General features: G+C 48.0%; 1 protein-coding gene across 2 annotated transcripts in view; it reads right to left on the reverse strand.

The window, feature by feature from the left end:
• Positions 1-6987: 6987 nt before the first annotated feature.
• KCNA6 (potassium voltage-gated channel subfamily A member 6) overlaps positions 6988-16724 on the reverse strand; it is a 54170-nt gene continuing 44433 nt past the window's right edge. The window contains exons 1-2 of one of the 2 annotated variants that reach the window (XR_013364410.1): positions 14026-14484; positions 6988-11304 (exon numbers count right to left, since the gene is read on the reverse strand). The gene's annotated coding sequence lies outside the window, so the exon portion shown is untranslated. Of the gene's footprint in view, positions 11305-14025; positions 14485-16724 lie in introns of those variants that run through there. The other variant, XM_077871365.1, reaches the window with a different exon arrangement.

Below are 16724 nucleotides of genomic sequence, written 5' to 3' on the forward strand. Positions count from 1 at the left end.
GAGCCTCCCACATGCCCTCTTCTTTCACCAACTCACTGGAACTGTGACATGAGTGAGATATGTACTTTATTATGTTAAACCACTGAGGGGTTTTGTTTTTTTAATTTTTTTGAGAGAGAGAGAAATAGAGAGCAGGAGTGGGGAACGGGGCAAAGGGGGAGGGAGAGAAAGAGAATTTTAAGCAGGCTCCACACCCAGCAAGGAGCCTGATGTGAGGCTTGATCGCACAACCCTGAGATCATGACCTGTGTGGAACTCAAGAGTCAAATGCTTAACCAACTGAGCCACCCAGGTGTCCAAGCCACTGAGGTTTTTTGGTGGTTGTTTGGTACAGGTCTATCCTGACCAATGCAAGGAATTTTTCAAACTAGCCTCTACTGAAGTAATAAGGAAGGCATCCCTATGTCCAATGAACACAATGTGGGGTTTGCTCACAGTTCTGAATTTTCCAGCTGATTGTGTCCCTTCATGGGCAAGAATGGGTCAAGGGAATTGTTGAACTATTTTTATACCTACAACCCCTCAAAGGATTCAGGGACTCAAATCTTCCCAGTCTCCTCAGCTGTATTGAATGGGATGGACTGGTGCCTCCCAAACTGTAAGATATAGGCTGGGAGCTACTTATCCCCTGATCCAGCCCCAGTTCCACCCCAACTTTTCCTGTCATCCATACCAAAAGAATTTCACCAGATGGCCTGCTTAAAACATGCACCTTTTCTCAACCTTAGGAAGCTCTCCCATTTATATGATCCCAGTCCCTCTTTCAATAGAAAAAGCCTTTTCACTCTTTTATTCCCTCAGAGAGAACAGTTCTCAACTTCTCTGCTCCAAACATTTGCAGTCACCCCTTTCCCCAGCTCCTGCAGCCTCATCCCTGTGCTGTCCTGAATCTGCTGGCAGTTCCAAGCTCCTGCCTTGCCCTGGCCCACCATCCACACTGCGTACCTGGCCAAGAAGCAGCCAAAGCACTCTGGAGCACACATGAAGGAAGCCAGAGAGGCAGCCTCTGAGCTTTCAGTTACATCTATTTCCTTGGACATTGCCTTGCTCGTCCAGATGGTGAGCTGGGTAAACAAGAAGTCCCTGTTCTCCATCAACATGTCAGCAAGCGCGCCTTATTCTCAGGCATCTGCCAAGCTGGGGATATGGTCTCCATTTAGAGTTTGTCTCCCTTGGTGTGCCAGAAATGTGCCCTTGTGTAAACACTCAGAGCACTTCCTCCAGAGAGAATACATGAACAGGGCAGTGAACACCTTGCTCCCAGTGGCATGAGGAAAACAGAAATACCACTCTCCTTCTTCCAGCCCTCTGCCCAGCCACTCCAGTCATCAGCTGTCATACTTCCCCACAAAAGCAGGAAGACACTCAACTGAGTCTATTTCTATCATATCCCAACTGCCTGCCAGTTTTTCTGAATCTGTATTCAGCCGCTACCCTCTTATCCCTCTCCCAGCTGTGCTATTTACCAGCTGTGTGAACATGGGCAAGTGACTTAACCTCTCTGAACATTTGTTTTCTCAAACAAATAATGAAATAGTACCACTTAACACACAAAGTCTCTCCTTGCTGCCAGGTCTTAAGGAAAATATATGCTCATACAGACAGATCTTAATATATTCCAGGGTCTTTCTACAAGTATTAATTTCTTTCCTCTTCCCTGGTGTACCTTAGGGAAATCTCCTACCCGGCATTATTTCTTGTCCCAACAAGAAGTGAGTAAGAACCAGAGGCTGGATCAGTCTCACGCTTCAAAGTCAGGTTTCTGTGAGCCATGTTCTCTGCTCACTGGTGCTGAGTACCTCCCTCCTATCTACTGGCTCTGAGAGCCTCCCAGTTGGGTTTCAAAACCCTAATGGTGGATTACTTGTTGACTTTCATCTCATATGCCAGGACTCATGATTTTCTGCCTGTCCCCACCTCTAACCTCTGTCTTATCAGTACCTAACTGGCAATGCTTCTCATCTGTTTTCCATAATCTCCATGCCTTAGCCCTCAGTTTCTATCAAACAAATGATCAGATGAATGACAAGGCCATAGAGGCACTCAGGAAACTGAAAAATGATCTATAGATTTGAGAACTTAAGCCCGTAGATTGTAGATCATCCATTACTGTAGGGGATTTGTACTCACTGTTAAAAATACTCTGTGACATTATTTTTCCAGTTCCAGTAACAGGTTGTGACACATATCCTGGAAGACAGGAAGACTTTGCCACCACCAAAAGTAAAATCTCTTCTGAAAGGGATCCAGGCAGAGATCAAATTTTGTCTTCCTAAACAGAGTCCACACAAACACCTGGCCTAGGAGCTAAGATGCCAGTTTCTATCCCTCACTGCACTTCTGAGTCTCCAAGTTGGCCTGGACAAGTTACTTTGCCTCTCTTATCAGCACTGGCTTGGAGCTCCCTCAGAGTCTGCATGAATACTGGCCAGGGGAGGGCACTAAGAATGCATGAGAGGTATGTGGGAGACAGCTCTTGTTAGCTTACTAGAACCAAATGTTACATTTTCAGGAACTCTGCAACTCAGTTAATAATATACTGGTAGGTAGCTTGAAGTTGGCTACAGCCGGGTATTTATACTAAGGGAACTTGCAAATGCTCCAAATAAGGTTGTTTTCCCTTCAAAGGGTCAGTTGTTAAACACCTATCAACACCCACTGGATGCATGGCATGTTCCTTCACTTCTCAGAGCTGAGGGAAGCCAAAATGGTACAGAACTTACAAGTCTCAGCTTCCTTCTCTGCAAAATGGAGGAAAGGCCCTTGCTTCCTATCTGCTAGGCACACACAGGCTCAAAGTGGGTGCAAGCAAGGGCCTTCCTAGTGGTATGGTTTGTAGGAATATGGATAAGATGGCCCCACACAGACCCTAATCACTGCAAGTGGCTTCTAAAATACAAATTTGATCTTGCCATTTCTCTATTCAAAAATCCTTGAACTTCCTATTGATAGTCAAAACCCTTATTATCTCACCCAATGTACCTCTCTAGGTTCTTCTCCTCTTTTCCAGCCTACAGCCCTAACCCCCAGTCACAAACTCTGGCTGTCTTCCCCATGTTATTGTCCACCCACTATGCCCCTTTATTGAGTAAGAACACCTTCACTTTTGGAGAGAGAGTGGAGCCTATCACATGAGTTAAGGATCTGGAATGCACAAAGGGCACCAGGGACTAAAAAGACATGATAGAAGTCATCACTTCAGGGATGGGGCTCTGGAGGCAGCCTTCCTTGCAAAGGAAGCTCAGTTCTATCATTCACCTGCTGTGTGCCCTCAAGCAAGTTTCTTAACCTCTCTGAGCCTTAGCTTCCTTATCTGTAAAAGGACAATAGCAGTACCTATCTCATAGGGTTGCTGTGAGGATTAAATGAGCTGTTGCATATCAAGGGCTTAGCACAGTGCTAGGTACAGAGTTCTTTTTCAAGAAACATTAGCTAGTATCATCATTAGCATCCTCATCATCACCATCATCAGATCATCTTCATCACTATTATTAACCCCACAGACAGCATCTTGGACTATAAGGAAGTATCTGCCCATGCATTCCTCAGTGTTTTTCTGCTCTTAGTTGGACTCTCTTTGGACCAGGAGAATCTCAGGAAACAAGCTGGTGCCCTCCACCCTGTCCCTGCCATGCTGACAAGGATAGACATTGAAAAATCTTAGGACTGAGTTAATAGTCCTGACTTTCCCAGTTCCTTATAAAACCCAACACTATGGTCAGATAAACAACCTCGAAGACAAATAAGAAACCCATATTTAAAACATATAGAGACAGGGGCAGTTTCTTACAAAGGAAATTTGGCCTCGGGCTCTCCACTCTGCATAGCTCCTATTAGCCCAGCCAGAGTACTTTGATGACAGCACCTCCTCCTGGAAGCAGTGTGTCTTCCAACTAAAAGCTGGGTGCTAGGGTAGTTCTGCTCCAGAATTTGCCAGGGCAGCAGAAGTGCCTTGGAGACCTGGTGGTTTGTCACTGGAGACTTAAAGGGGCGTGGATGACCCAGTAAGAATTAATGTCTTATAACTGTTAGAAAATGCTATATGGGGGCACCTGAGTGGTTGAGTGTCTGCCTTTAGCTCAGGTCGTGATCCTGAAGTCCTGGGAGGTCCCACACAGGGAGCCTGCTCTGCTTCTCTCTCTGTGTCCCTCATGAATAAATAAATAAAATCTTTTTTAAAAAGATGCTATCTGTGTTCTAATGCAATGGTACGATAGCCTTTAATGACCCTTGTGGCCTGGCACATAGTGTTCAAACTCCCTCGCTTGCTGATCGCCTCCTCCATCTGACTCATCTCAAAACATCAGCTAGAGAACAGAAACTTGTTCATCATATATTCAGACCCATGTGCACATATCTGAAGGGCTATTGAGGAGAATCTAACAGAGCAGGCAATTGTCCTGAGAAACCCATGTGTGCTGGGAATGAAGGGACCCCCAGACTGGACACTTTCCATCTAGATGGACACTTTCCATCAGCAGGGAAGGGAGGGAAGAGGACAGTCCTTTGGTGTTCCTTAGCTGGCCCAGGCCTGGGATCTGCACCTAGATCCTGGCTGCTGGAGGATGGGGGAGTGAGGAATGAAAATGGGGCTGAGAAGCAAGAAAAGAGTGGAAGCTGGTTCACTAAAATCTCTGAGGCAGAGCAGAACAGAGTAGCCTGGGATGGTTAAGTCTGCTTTCCTATGTGGGTCATTTTGGGAACTTTTTAAGGCAAGGGATAGAAGTTGCAACAGAAGCTGAAGAAGAATAAAGTAATAATCAGGAGGGGACCCCATGGTCATGGGCACCCGTAGCAGGAAAGGAAACCACTGGGAACCAAGTATCTGCTGCCAGGACGAATTCTAGAGCACATGAGACACTTTGGGAATGCTTAACACCACGTGGGAGGAATCTTGGTGCACCTGAGTTTCCTACTAGAACCCATAGAGGCAGGGCCCAGGAAATACAAGCTTTTCATTCCAACAAAGACGTGGTGTGTATTGAGATTGGTCCCCAGCCTTGGGAAAATAGGACTGTGCTTATTCCTATACCCCCACCACAACTTACTAACAGAGGGCAGTTTGCCTGAGGCATTCACCTATGCAATCTGTGCCTCTGTGTCCTGCTTTACAACAGAACCTACCTCTAGAGCAGTTGTGAGGATTGAACTGGTTAATACCTGCAGAGTGCTTTGAGTGGCATCTGGCACACCGAAAGTGCTCTGTAAGTGTTGCTACATTTCTACCACCAACATCATCTTCATCCAGAGGGAAATAGAATGGCATAATCGTCCCAGACCCAGATTATCAGGGTTGGCATTCCAGCCCCTCCCCCTCGTATTAACTGTGGGCCATGGGGGAATGTATTCAAGGTCTCTCTGTCTCTATTTTCTCTGAGTGAGGGCAATATTAATACCCATACCCATACTTCAGGACTGCACCAAGTATTTAAGGGACCACGGTTCACATTAAGAGCTGGTGTTCAGGGAGGGCCTGATGGTTTTACAGAGGTCTCCTAGCCTCTGACCCCCATGGAATAACTCAGCTTCATTGCAGTGTATTAGTCCCCACTGCTCCCAATATGTGGAATACTCTCCCTTTTTGTTTTGTAGGGTCTGACTCACTCCCACTCCCTCCAATGAGTCTCCCTCCAACAGTGAACCCCCCCTAACCCCCCCTCCCCAACCTCTGGCCTAACATGCACACACACACTGATGCATGCAGGTGTCCTCTGCCCCAGGCACCTGCTTGGGACTGAACCCCATGAAGATATGTGGGACAAGGTCATAAATTGTAAGGGTCTCTGACCTCAGACTGTGATCAAGAGGTAGGCAAATGAGGGGGCACTTGGTCCGAATGACAAATGTCACCGCAGGGATAAGCTCAGGGATTGAAATGGAGAGGAGACCCTAACCAGGAGAAATAACCAGAGAACCAAGCCGCTGTGCTGAACTAAACTACAGAAACTTACCCTCTCTCATTTCTGGAGGCCTGAAGGCTGAACTCAAAGGGTTGGCAAGGCCGTGATCCCTACCATGGTTCTAGGGGTGAGTCTTTCTTTGCCTCTTCCAGCTTCTGATGCCTCCAAACTCTGCCCCCAGCTTCATGTGGCTTTCTCCTCCTCTCATCTGTCCTTTGTGTGTCTCTAGTATGAATATTTACCATCATATTTAGGGCCCATGCAGATAAGCCAGGATGATTTCATCATGAGATCATACACTTAATTACATCTGCAAACAAGTCACACTCACAGGTTCCAAGGGTTAGGATGTGGACATACCTCTTTGGAGGCCACCATTCAGGTCCCTGCACAGACAGTGGGGCAGCATGAGTGAGGAGACAGTGGTCAGGAAGATGGGTTGTTCTCCCTCAAGCTCTGGGACTCCAAGCCTAAGACACCAGTGTTGACTATGGAGCCTTCCTGTTCTTCAGGATTTTTTAACTCACTACACATCTCCAGCAGGACTGCTGTCTGACAATTCCCCCTAACACATATGCGCTGGTGGGGATTAGCTGACAGGTGGTCAAGGAGAGTGGGCCTGAAGGGAGGGCCAATGGAGCAGCCCTCCCAGACTAGCCACTCTTTGGGGTAACACAGTTTTTACCAGCCTCTGAGACAGGTCCTGGCCAGGCTGGCACGTTCCATGGCCAGAAAGGCAGTTCCCTCCCCCTAAACTGGGCTCAGACCACCTCCCTGAAGCCAGCCCTGATTAACCCCACCTGGCATTTGTCATCTGGTAGTCGTGGTTTCAAGCCCCTGCTCTGCTACTTCCCTATGGGAGAGATTTTGGATGTGGGACTTAATTTTTCTGACTCTCTGTTTCCTTAAACATAGACACAGACAATAAATCCTTGACCTGCTGGTCTCAGAGGCATATAGTGAAGACATGCAGCATAGAAGTGTGTGAAGAGTACTTAGCATGTTGTAAATATGATAATGCAATGAATTCAGTCACCGTAAGTCTGTTTTGGTGTAACTCATACATTCAAATATCTAGTGCACACACTACACACACAAACTCATTTTATTATAGATTAATACACTTTATGACTTAGTTTCCTCGTTTTCTAGTTACATGGTTGTCATCGTTTCAATTTGTACTTGCCAATTCACATATGTTATCATGGTTCCTGGGTTGGGGAGATGGACAGGAAGAAATATTTCCTGCCTCCCCACAAGACACAGAGTCCCTGAGCTTGGAGATACCTCTGTTTCCCCAGGGCAACGGGATCCCGGACCAAGTGGGCATCAGTGTTATCAATGAGTGAGCTGGCTGACAAACTGTTGTTCCAGAATCAGAAGGGCTTCACTGACTCCTCCTCACACAGCTACTCCTGCTGATGGCTTGGTGACTTCCACATGGGCCACTCTAGCTGTGGAAAGCATGGAGTTTGCAGCCCCCTTCCCAATGCCCCACAAACTCCCCTTGGTAAGGACTTTGACTTCACCAGGGATGAGGCTAACACAGTCCTTGATCACCTCCTGGAGGCAGAGTATCTGTCTCTCTGCTGATGCGGTTTCTTTGCAGCTCATAGTTTGGGTCCTGCTGAGAGCAGATGACTTCACAGGCAGATTTTTCCATAGCTGGCCTGAGCCCACCAGCTGGCTGAGAGCCTGTGGACTCTGGTTTGCTGATTGGTTTGCCCGAAGTTTAAGGGAAGTTCTTCCCCATGGGTCAAGAAGGCACTTACCTCCATGGCCTGGGAAGGAATGCAATATTTATCCCACATTTCTAGGCAAACAATGGTCAGTGGCCCCTGGAATTGCTGGAATTCTAGTCTAGCAGCAGGGAACCCAGTTTCCACTCCCTGCCACTAGTTGGCTGTGTGACTCTGGGCAGGTTACTGCACCTGTCTGAGCTTTAGTTAACTCTTCTGCACAAAGGAGAGGCTTAGATCTAATGATGTCTTGGTCTCTTCCTTCTACGGTTCTGAATTGCTTGTTATTCTGGGGTTGAAACTGATCTGTGTGTGTGTGTGTGTGTGTGTGTGTGTGTGTGTGCTGGGGCTGGTGGCCACTATTTTTCCCTCTTCCCCTCCCTGAGCACTACTGGCCTGGAGAGCATACTAGGAGGGTCAGAGATAAAGCATCCCGTGGATGATTTTCCCGTGGCACATTTTGTTCTTTTTATTAATTCACTCAATAAATATATATTCAGTGCTTAAAATATGCAAACACTGGTCTAAGCACTGAAGGATTTGTAGTGAACAAAAGAAGTGATATCCCCTCCACCAAAAAAAAAGAAGTGATATCCCTATCCTTATGGAACTTAGGCAACAGATAATGAACCAGAGATAATAAGATATAGGGTGTGTCAAATGGTGAAAAACCCAAAATTAAGCAAGGGGAGGGGCACTAGAGAGTGCTGGGAAGGGAGATGCCAATTTTAAGTAGGGTGGTAGGGAAGGGCACACTTAGTGTCATGGAAATGAGAGTCCAGAGATAGGGGCATCCCAGAACCCCAGGCTCACATGGAGCCTGACATAACAAGCAAAGAGGCCAGTGGGATGGGCTGAGTCAGGTCGTGGTGGGAACATATGAGGATGGGGAGCGTGGGGTCTGTTCAGGAGCACTCAGAACTCTGGTCCCTTCTCCTATCTACTGGGGGCCCTGAAGCAAATGGCTAAGTGCCAGGAATGAAAGAGGGAAAGGCAGGGTCTAAGGGAGCCTCAGAAGGACTCAGGGACACAAAGCATGCCGCACCATTAACATCTCTGCCCAAATCACTCCCAACCAACTCCCAAGCTTTCCCAGAAGCAACTCTGCCCTCTAAGTGTTTGGTTTCCTCCTTCCTCTCTTCCTCCTGTGGAGCCTGTGACCCCCATAGCCCTGCCCACCTGCCTCCCTGCCACATGCAGAGCTGATCCACCCCTGGCCACTGTCTGTGGCACCCCCAGGCACCCCCTCCTCTCCCAAGGCTGACTTCATGCCTATTCCATTGTCCAAAACCTCCCACAATGCAGCTCTCTATAAAGTAGTGCCACTGGAGGGGAGGTGGGGAGAGATCTGAGTGTAGAAATGTGGCAAAAGAAGAGAAGAATGTGGTAAATTAAACCAACTGCCACCACATTTGAAGGCAATGTCATTGCAGTTGCCAGGATGACAGTAGAAGCTGCTCTGGCCCGAAGCCCTGAGCTATTGGACGGAGGAGCATATTGGGTCTCCATGAACTCCCCAGCACAAAAAAGTAGCTTCTTCTTCCCTTGCCTGGGTCCAGCTTTTTCCAACCTTCCCTAGGCCTTTCCTGACCACCCTTTTTTCTTCAGGAAGACCCTTGACCTCCATTTGCTGTGGCCTCTCCCACCTAACGCCAAAGTCTCTATGAGAAACACGATGACTTGGCCTCTGTAAGGGCTTTAAAAATAGACTGTGGATCTCCTGAAAAAGAAAAGAAAAGAAAAGAAAAAAAAAGAAAGAAAGAAAGAAAAAAAGAAAGAAAGAAAGAAAGAAAGAAAGAAAGAAAGAAAGAAAGAAAGAAAGAAAGAAAAGAAAAAAGAAAAAAAATCCCTGGCTAAAAATAGCTCTCAGCATATCTAGGGGAGGAAAAAAAGAAACTGCAGCAAAATTCAATTGGAGCAGTGACTTTCCTGCCTCTGATGTTCCAGGTCAGTTACAGCAGTGGGGAAGACTGGGGCGGACGGAGGGAGGGAGGGGCGGAGGGAGGGAGGGGGAGGGAGGATGGGGGTCCCACAAGGACAGAGAAAGGATCACCATGGCCATCTATAGCACACGCTGCTTGCTCTGCCACCCCTGACTCTTGGTCCTTGGACCCCTTCCTGGTTCCAGCAACCAGGCAGCATTCAAGACAGCAGAAGGAAGCTGCAGAGCCTGAGTCGGCAATGAGAGCTGTGCAGAGCAGCAGAGAGGACCTGGGGGCAGGCCCTGCAGCGTCCCAAAGACGCGAGTTCAAGGAGCGCAATACATCAGGCTAGGATCTGATGTTGACAATTCCTGCTATCCAAACAGCTGCAGAATAGCTAAGGGTTGAGGGCAGATGCTCTGTCTTGAAGAGCTATGGCTTTTGCACTCAACAAGGGACAAGGGACAAGGGACAAAGCCTTTTTGGAAACTGCCACTAGGAAAGTCAGAATTCATATCCAGAACATCAGTGTGGTGGGGGGCGGGGGGGGGGCAGTGAATCCCACGGGCTCTTGTTTAAGACCCCTTTCAGTGGCTGGCAGGAAAGAGAGCTGTGTGGAACAGGACAGCATGGAGACATGGTTTTGCTTACTAAAAACGCTTTAAAAAGTGCAGTCAAGGTGGGAACTGCACACACACACACATGTCCCTTTTCATTTAGACCTATAAAAGAAGGACTCTGCTCATTTGCTCATGTCAAAAGCCATCACAGCGAGATGGAGAAAAATCAGACAACAGTCTAAAAATAAAGGCTTCTGGTCCCTCCATTTAGTTGTAAGGAGGGGCTCTATCTGAACGTGGGATTTGCATGTGTTGGTCACAGGGACAGGAGGATATTCATAAGCTAATTGGGGCAAGGGAAGGATTCCTTAGACATATGGGTGGATCCAGGAAATAATGCGCCAAGTCCACAAACTAAATTTTCCCTGCCTATGTTTGTCTCCATACTTTGCCATAGAGGTTGTACTCCTATGTGCACACAAAAGCATACACTTACACACAGAAATGTGTCCCCCCAAATGAATTAGGGTTCAAATTACATATCCAGTGAGCCAGTGATCTTAGCTGTTTGGATGTTACCTAGACTCGTACCTTTCTCTGAAATCACTAGGCAGCCACTTTTATGACAAGAAAGGAAAGAAAGGGGCTTTTGGTGGCAGAAAAGCAAATTCCTTCCAAATGATCTGTGGGGGATTCAGCTCTCTCCTATGTCCACCCACCTAGTGGGGGAAGAGGGGTCCCTGAGTGAGGAAGAGGCAGGGATACTGTGGACATATATGGTGGTGGGTCCTGGGCAGTGGGCGCCGGGTCTGCTTCGCGGCCTGCGCTCCGGGGACCAGAGCACAGGGACGCGCGGCACAGCTCCGGACACACTGCTCTGCAAGCGCAGGACAGGGAGATACCCTCTCCGTCATTTTGTATGTGAGCTCTCAGGACTGCTTTACTTGGTCTTTCCCCACCCCACCCCCCTCAAAGAATTCCTCCGCCTTCCCCACCCCAAGGAGCAAAGTCTGATCAGCATCATGGCCCTCGGTTGGGGTGGACAGAGACCTCGCGCTGGCCAGCCCACCGCAGGCTTGCACCCCATCCACGGCACACCTGGGCAGGTCGCATTGGTCCAGTGAGCCCGGCGCTCCCCTACTGCCACCTTGCACAAGCCCCATTCATGCTGTCTCATCTCCATCTGCAAAACAGGGATAGGCATCGTGTCAGGCCGCGCGCCCCCTCTTGCCTAACGCGGTCACCGTGAATGCGCAATGAGACAACGGGGTGGGGGGAACCAAACAACCTGAAAAGCAAACAGACCCCGCTCCCGGCCAAGCCAGAGTTCTCCATGGTGTTGCCCTTCAGGATTGCAGTGCGGTGCTACGGATCCGGTTTTGCTCCCTTTCTTCAGTATTTTTCCTATTCTCCGACCCTCGGGCCCGTGAAGAAGCAGTCTGGCGCCCCCTGCTGGCCGAAGCTCCCCGCAGGACGATGCTTCCCTCAAACGTGGTAATTAGCAGGAGGCTGCTCATTGACTAAGGGGTGGGGGTGGGGGTGGGGGGTGGAGAAGGGACTGGCCTTGTTTCCTTGGAGATGTAGCTACTCACCCATCTACGTCATGGACTGCTCCCTATAAATTCAGCAATCCCCAGCTGGTTGTTTGCACAGTGCTCTCTGCACTGGGTGTAGATGACAACAGGAGTCCTCACTGCATTCCTGGTCGATGCTACTCAAAGTGTGATGCCCTGACCTGCAGCTTTGGCATCAGTGGGAGCTTTATAGAAATACATGCCTGGGACCCTTCTCAGACCTGAATCTGCAAGGCCAGGGGTTGGAGCCCAGAAATCTGCATTTTAGCAAGTTTTCCAGGTGATTCAGATCCACAGTGAAGAATGAGGATTGGCCTAGCCCAAACCTGCCCTGGTATTTTGCTCATAGTAATGTCCAGAAGCCTTTCTTGATTATCAAGGCACTGGGCAAAACAAAAACAAAAACGTAAAACCCTGAAAAATGGTTTTTCCTTATTCCAACACCATATTGATTGGAATAATGTATTGATCAGCATACGGAATGCCTCCTCCCAGATTTGCCTCTAAGGAAACCCCCATACACTCCTGCTGTTGTCCACTTCCTTTTTCATCAAAATCCAACTTGGAACCAAGTTTGAGCCATTGAGGCAACTTTGAGAGACTAAGCAGTGCTTAGAAATGAGGACCCTGTCACTAGGATGTGGGGCAACCTCACAGAGTTCCCGAAGAGCTACCACTAGCCTGTCAAAAGCCAGGAGAACCAAAACAGAAACCAGACAACAGGCAATGATTGTTGACACAGGGAATGTAAACTTTAGTCCTCCTTTTAGACTTCTCCAGCCTACTGTTGTGACCCTGTCAAACATAGAGGAGCTCAGAATCATTTCTGATGAGTTGACTGATTCTAAGAGGTCAACCTAATTTTCTTATTACTGATATTTTTTAAAAGTTGCTTATATAGGCGTGCCTGAGTGGCTCAGTCGGTTAAATGACTGCCTCTTGATTTCTGCTCAGGTTGTGATTTTGGGATGGTAAGATTAATCCCGTGTCCGGCTCCATGCTGGGCATGGAGCCTGCTTAAGATTGTCTTTTTCCCTCTCCCTTTAACCCTCCCTGCACCCCTCCGACCTGTGTGCTCTTGGGTATGCATGCTCTCTTTCTTAAAAAATTAAATAAATAAATAAAAATAAAAGATGCTTATGTGAAGGAGGGAAACAACTTTTAACGTAGTTCAAACTATAGAGAACAGAGAGTTGGTGAGAAATGAGCCACAATGCATGAGGACAAACTGAGCATTTGGCTGTTTGAAGATCATTGAAATCAACCCCTTGCTTGACAGAGGAGGGAATTGAGGCCCAGAGCTGAAGACTCCCTCTGGAAGAGAAAGTTTGTACACAGGTCACCTATCCTGGTAGGAGTTCAAAATAACCCAGCCTGATCTCTGGCCTGGTGAGATTCTGGAAAATCTCTGCGATTTTGGTATTTGAAGTGGAAAATCATTTTTTTTTTCAAAGATACTTGGTTCCTTTGCCATGTTATTGCCCAGATCCTATGGATAATTTCCCTTCTCAGAGAGCAAATTGGGCAGAATTCCCCAGGATGCCAGGCCTCTGTGTAGGCTTTCCAGAGCAGTTTCCTGCTGCTCCTCATTGCTCTGTGGACCAGGAGTTTGGGACCCCCATACGAGGCTCCTGAAGATGCCCACTTGACTTCACAGGCCATAGGATCAGGGAGTCTTTGAAGCCCTGGTTCCCACCACATGAGCCTGGGATCTCTGAGCAGCCATGTTTACCATTGCACACAGCACCTCCTCGTGCTCAAGCAAGGACACGCAAGGGGAGTGGAGGTCTTCACCCATTCACTGGACTTCCAGCCATTGGGGATTGCTGTGGGGAGAGCAGGGCAGCCGCTGAAGAAGGCAATGCAGACTCTCAGCCTTGCATGGATTCACAGAAAAGGTTTGGTTGGTCATGCAAGGACCCCGTGAAATGACCTAAGTGATGCCTCATGACCTCTTCCAATCAAGAAGTGCCATGGGCACCCAAGGGCAGCTCTGAGTATCTTCCCCCACCCCACCCCCCTTTAGGCCTATAGGAGAAATACAGGTGGTGGTAGCTCCCTCTAGTGGAGTTGTCAGAAATGGACAGTGGCTCTGAATCTTAATTGGGGAAGGCACCTTTCAGAGATCCCAAGCTGATGAGCATGACCCAGATTCTCCCATATGTCATCCCCAGTAGTACATGCAGTTTTTGGAGGAAGTTATTTTGTTTTGTTTTTTTATCACCGCCATCATGGGAGGCTGTGGCTTCAGGGACAAGCATGCTTGATCTCTGGCTTAAAGGCCTCAGGGTCGGCAACATGCCAGAAGCCTGAAGGCCAGGAGCTCTGACCTCCTATGCAGGAAGTCTCTTCCAGCCATTTTCACATCATGGACAAACCACTTTCACTTCTCCGGGGTGTGCTGGGGGTGGTGGAGTGCAGGTCAACCAGCTGATCTCTCATCTCTGAGATGCTCTATGACTAAGTTGAACTCACAGGCTATCGTTCAACCAGGAGGAAGACACAGTATTGCTCATAACCTGTTATGTTTGGAGGAAGTCTGATGGTCACCAAGCACTCTCACAGACATCACTGCATTGTGCTCTCACAACGACCTGACACACATGATCCTAATCTCACTGACTCTGCCATGACCACCAGGCTGGCTTTGTGTTCTGAGACTGAGCTGAGAGATGAAGGATCCTCCCACATGGCCTACAGAGCCCAGATTCCTGGCCAAGAGTTCCATCAAGTCTGCTGGCTTGAGTATAAAGCTCTATGAAAATGAGACTGAGAAGTTCCACTCATCCCTAGCAGGAGACTAATGTCTATATGACCCATCCCATAATAGGGATGATAATAATAATGATGGTGAGCACTTAAACATGCTTCCTGCAGGCCAGGCACAATTCTAGACACTGCTTAAATATTAATTCATTTTGTCCTCACAACCACCCTATGCCATAGGTAATCCATAAATCTGCCATTCTTGCACAGACACCAGAATAATTTTACTAAGTGCCAGAGTCACCTGGCTATGGTAACTGTCATTGAATATAGATGCTTAATAAGATTTGAATCCACACAAATCTCCCTAAGCAGGGGGAGAGGGCTTTCATTTTCCATTGTGTACCTGGAAATTAATTTGCCCTCAGTTATCCACATTGTCATAATGTGATTTCCAATAAGAAATACATATGTGATCTTCATCCTGTTTCTTCACAGAACTCCAAAAACTTGGAATTTCCTAAATGGTGAGAGATATCAAGATGTCTTCTGTTATGCTAATGAGGCAACTTCTGGACTGCTCCGAAGGGTAGGGGCTAGTAGCAAGAAGAACCAACCAAGTGATTAGGAGGTTGGAACCTTTGGTTCCTCCTCTCTGACCTCTGGGGAGGGGGGCGCGGCAGAGGTTAAATCAACTGCCAATAGCCAATGATTTAATGAATCATGCCTGTGGAATAAAGCCTCCCATAAAATCCCCCAAAGGATAGGGGTACAGTGAGCTTCTGGATTGGTGAACACATGAGAATGGGCAGAGTAGTGTACCTGGAGCAAGCATGGAAGTTTTGTGCCCCTCACCCCATACCTTGCCCAATATAGCTCTTCATCTGGCTGTTCCTGAGTTTAATCCTCTTATAATAAACCAATAAGCTAATAGGTAAAATATTTCTCTGACTCCCCTGAGATGCTCTAGCAAATTCCTGGAACCCAAGGAGGGTTTGTGGGAACTGGTCAGCCAGAAGCACAGGTGACAACTTGGAGTCTGAAGTGGGGTGGAGGCAGCAGTCACATGGGACTGGAACACTCAGCTTGAGGGGCCTAAGGCCACTTCCAGGTAGACAGTGTCAGAATGAGTTGGACTGTAGGACACCCTGCTGGTGTCAAAGAATTGCATATGATGTGGGAAAACCCTCACTCGTTGTAAATGGAATCAGAATCATGCACATGATGGCGCTCAAGATCTCGGAATTACTAAGTGGGAAGAGATACTGGAGATCATTTGGTCCAGTTCTCCATTTTTCAGATGAAATAGAGGACTCAAGGATAAAAAAGTGAAAGGTCTTGATGTACATCACACAGTGAGTTTAGTGGCAGGACCAGGACTCGTCCCGGGGCACCAGAGTCTCAGCCCAAAAGCCTTTCCACTATACCATGTTGTGGCTGTCATGCACTTGAACAGATAAACAGAGATTCTCTCAACCCCATTCCATCTGTGGCCTACAGAGCTCCCTCATCTTTAGCCAGCCCTTCTGAGCCTAAGAAGTAAAATCTTTCTGATAGTTGCCTAAGGCACCCAAGAGTGATCTGATACCTCACCTAAAACAAAGCCAATAATCACCCTAGAATGGTGTGTTCCACAGACAGTCAGATGGCAGAGAGTGGGACAGCCTGAGAGCAGCCTGTGAGATTAGACCTCCTGCTTACAGCATGAGGGATGGCCATCCTCCTTCATCCATCTGCTCTGGACAAGGCCCCCATGGCCCCACCTTAGGGGCCACAATAGAGGTCTTCTCAGCCTCCTGATGATTTTTCTTCTTTTCTCATACTGATTTGGGGTTCTGCTGGTCCATTCCACCCACCCCACCTTTTCCTTCCCCATTGTCTCTGCCTCAGGGTATTTTGGTCTCCTGTTTCCTATTTAGGTTTGATTTCCACCGAGACGTGACAACACCTTGCCTGCCATTTCCCAGCTGGGGCCAATATCAGTTGTGTCCCCAACTTTCCTAGGAGTGGTATGAGTTGAAAGGGAACCTCTGGACAGCCTCCCTTTACTGCTCTGTAGCCATAGACTTGAGTGGCAGTCTCCTGGTCCGAGGGCATTCTGCTACGAGTGTTGTCACTTGGCTGAGAAGCAGGCTCCTCTACTGTTGTTTGAGTGGGGAGAGTGAGGAATGTGCAGGGAGTAGTGAATAAAATCAGGGAATGGGTGTGTGGAGTGGGAAGACGGAGAGACTGAGAATGTAGAACGGAGGCTAGACATAGCCCATCCCAGAAATGGGGTCAGGAAGAGAGCCTGGGAGGAATGACAACAGCCACAGCTCTCCCC

The sequence above is a fragment of the Canis aureus genome, chromosome 25 (genome assembly GCF_053574225.1).
Source record: "Canis aureus isolate CA01 chromosome 25, VMU_Caureus_v.1.0, whole genome shotgun sequence".
In the NCBI taxonomy this organism is placed as follows: Eukaryota; Metazoa; Chordata; class Mammalia; order Carnivora; family Canidae; genus Canis; species Canis aureus.